The sequence below is a fragment of the Panicum virgatum genome, chromosome 4N, assembly GCF_016808335.1.
Source record: "Panicum virgatum strain AP13 chromosome 4N, P.virgatum_v5, whole genome shotgun sequence".
NCBI classification, from domain to species: domain Eukaryota; kingdom Viridiplantae; phylum Streptophyta; class Magnoliopsida; order Poales; family Poaceae; genus Panicum; species Panicum virgatum.
Window position 1 is genome coordinate 21,870,467 of NC_053148.1, and position 3,960 is coordinate 21,874,426.

Consider the following 3,960-nt stretch of genomic DNA (forward strand, 5'->3'; position numbering starts at 1 on the left):
ACTCATTGTTGTTAACCACTGATTTAAATTGTTTCAGACTCAGATATAGTTCCTTACTTGTTCCTATATGGGTACATATACAACAACAACAACAACAACAACAACAACAACATAGCCTTTTTTCCCAAGCAAGTTGATGTAGGCTAGAGATACAACAACAACAACAACAACAACATAGCCTTTTTTCCTATATGAGTACATATACATACAATAAATATAGGGATTTGTTTGTGCTATGCACATGTTCTTCAAAATATATTCTGCCTGATTAGTCTACAATGCTAACAGTAATACTGCTACTTAGGTGTTGCTTTTTAAAGAAACAAAATAGCATTGTGAAAAGTTCTTTTGTATGAAATGATACTTAACTGGAAGAGTCAGTGAAACCAACAACAACAACAACAACAACAACAACATAGCCTTTTTTCCCAAGCAATGTCAGTGAAACCAAGATTCAACAAAATTGATTACTCAGTTGTACCAAAAAGTTTGATTGAACACCTCTTGAAAGAAAAGAAAAGAAAAACATTGCTTCAACAATGTTCAACCTGATTTTTGTTTGTTACTTATTTTACATTGTTCACCTGTTACCTTCGTGTAGGTGTCAGAATATTAGAGCTTCTCTGAGACTCTGACATTTATATTTTCTATATTTGCACACATGTCAACTTTACACTGAGATTTGCTACAACTTGTATGATCCTCCAATTTGGAATTATTAATTGCATGACATTATAATTGTTTATTCTGTTCATTGTTATAATATCAGGGCATGTGACATGCCACCTACCATTTCTTCTGGCTACCACTCACCCCAAGTTTTATGAAGTCCAAACTCCATAATTCTCTTTCTTTCAACAGTTAGCTTTCACAATGGTGGTTTATCCGTCACTCATACTAGCCTATATGGGACAAGCTGCTTACATTTCACAGCATCACAGTTTTGAAAAGAACCATCATATTGGATTTTACGTATCAGTTCCAGGTACTATCATTTTGCCTTGTTAACTCATGGGTGAATATTTGGTGGAACAGTTTCCCTCTTCCTTAGTGTTTACTGATGCAATAATTACTTTCTTTCTAGAAAAAATCAGATGGCCTGTTCTGGGAATTGCAATACTTGCAGCTGTAGTTGGGAGCCAAGCAGTTATTACTGGCACATTCTCAGTTATAAAGCAATGTTATTCCTTAAATTGCTTTCCAAGGGTGAAGATTGTGCATACATCCTCCACATTACATGGACGAATATATATTCCAGAGATCAATTGGATCTTAATGCTACTGTGCTTGGCTCTTACTATAGGCTTCAGAGATACGAAGCACATGGCAAACGCACAAGGTAAGAGTACAAAATCAAATATGAAATAATGAAGTCATGATACATGAGCACCTACAGTTATTTATTTAACTTCGATTGTATTTAGTGTTAACGTCATTACTTCACCCCTTTTTTTTCAGGTTTGGCAGTTATAACAGTTATGATCGTCACAACTTGCTTGATGTCACTCGTCATTATCATTTGCTGGAATAAGAATATTGTATTTGCTCTTGCTTTCCTTCTTTTCTTTGGTGCAATCAAAGCCATCTACTTCTCAGCATCCCTTGTGAAGTTCCATGAAGGAGCTTGGGTACCTATAATTATTTCCTTCATTTTCTTGTTGGTGATGTGCGTGTGGCATTACGGCACTGCAAAGAAGTACGAGTTTGATGTGGACAATAAGGTGTCAATAAGTTGGCTATTGAATCTAGGCCCTTCATTGGGTATTGTTCGTGTCCGAGGCATTGGCCTGATACATACAGATCTTATATCTGGGATTCCTGCTATTTTCTCCCACTTTGTCACCAACCTCCCTGCATTTCATCAGGTATTTTGTCATACTTTTTGTGTTGTTCTGATCAGCATTTTCTGTATCCAGGCTGTAGAATTCTTTTACGCTCTCTCTACACATGCTGCCAAATAATTTCATACTGATTGCTGAACCAATGCATGCATATTTCTATTTAATTACTGTAATAATCAAGCATGTTTCTCTGTTATCAGGTTCTGGTCTTCCTATGCATTAGATCAGTGTCTGTACCACATGTCCAACCCGAGGAGTGATTTTTGGTGGGCCGCATTGGCCTGAAACAATACAGGCTATACAGGGTAGTTGTTCGATACGGGTACCGCGATGTGCAGCAGGACAGCCTAGAGTTTGAGAAGGCCCTGGTAAGCAGCATTGCAGAGTTCATCCGCTCTGGGGATTCCGACATAAATGGTTATCTGGATGGTTCAGACAGTCCCTATGAGAAGTTGTCTGTCATCAGCAAAGGTCTACCATTTCAGGAGGACGGAGAGGCTGAAGGATCACCCGAATCATCCACTCGTAAGGAGACAGACCCGAAATTGGTATCATCCAAGTCGAGAAGGGTGAGGTTTGTGCTCCCAGAAAATGCGCAGATGAACAGTGAGGTGCGTAGCGAGCTGCAGGAGCTGACTGAGGCAAGGGAGACAGGCATGTCCTTCATTATGGGGCGCTCGTGTATGAGGGCAAAGAGCGGATCAAGCCTGATCAAGCGGATCGCCATAAACTTCATCTACGAGTTCCTGATGAGGAACAGCCGATGCCCTGCTTACGCGGCTAACGTGCCTCATGTTTCCACCCTTGAGGTAGGGATGGTTTGCCAAGTCTGATGGTAGTGACTATCACTATGGCAAGTTGTATAGAGGTAGAAATAGTTTATCTCCGTATACCTGTATATATACACCCTAACAAAAGTGATAGATGGTTGGTGAAGCAGGACATCATTGGGCCTGCAGGTGCAGATTTTGGATATATGAATTGTGCATAGTTTTTTCTTTGTATTCTTGTGTTAGAGTTCGTCCTTGCACTGGCTCTAATTTTCAACTGCCGTTGTCGTTGTTGCTGTGAGCTATGGTGACAGAGCACAGTGCAGGAGGGAGAGAATTTTTGTGTACGTGAATTAGTGTGTGACCAATTAATTGTACTGGATCAGAATCTGAATAAGTTAAAGCTGAAATAGTTTTATCAGATTTCAGAGAGGACACTAAAATTTCTATTGGTCGCCATGACAATGATTTACCAAATCTGTTGCGTAGCCATACTGTACTCTCGCTAGCTCAATACATGATCAGTAGAAGAATCGGTTTCGCCATTAGTATAACTAGAGAACAAAAAAAGTGAGGAAAAACAGATCCCATGGTTAAAGATGCGCACTCTAGTTTTGCTTTCTAAAGTGCTTCTATGCTCTTTCAAAAAGCACGGACATATTTCTTTTAAAAAAAAAGAGAGAGAAAAAAAGATAGCACGCACAGATGAATTACTGATAGAGATAAGTAAGTTTTGTGCCTACTACTAGTTTAAAACTCGATTTAGTTTGTGAGATATAAAAATAACAAATTTCAAACCAAAAAGCTGTCCAGACGATTGGTTAGAAATTTGGAAATTTGTTATTTTTATATCTCACAGACGAAGTTGAGTTTGGACAATATATTTTACAAAGTTGTGTATCATCATATCATCTACATGTGTGATTTTTATGGTGAATTTAGACGACATTTTTGCCGTGGTTTGCACGGGGTTCACGAAGATTGTGGTTTATACTAGATGTTCCCTTCATCTTTTCCGTTTCTTTTACGCAGCATAAATTTGTTGCTGGCATTTATTAATCCGCACACTCGTGGATCTTGAAGAGGCATTATCTTGTACTGTACACTTGAACTCTGCTCCCTCTAGTATCCGTTCTAGTAAAAATCCACCTTTGAGGCTTTAGTTTTTTTTTTGAGGGCGGCTTTAGTTTTTCTTTAGGACTGCCGTTTTTTTGTGCATCGAGTCTTCCATCCAAATGCCTTTTGTGCACTGAGTTTGAAACATGAAAATGGTATGGTTAGATTTGTTTCGGAAGCTGTTGTGTACTCCCTCTATCATGAAATGTAAGACATTGTAGGATTTAAAATTG

General features: G+C 38.7%; 1 pseudogene; it reads left to right on the forward strand.

The window, feature by feature from the left end:
* The first annotated feature begins 221 nt into the window (after window positions 1-221).
* Window positions 222-2,845, forward strand: LOC120671322 (annotated as a pseudogene).
* Window positions 2,846-3,960: the final 1,115 nt, after the last annotated feature.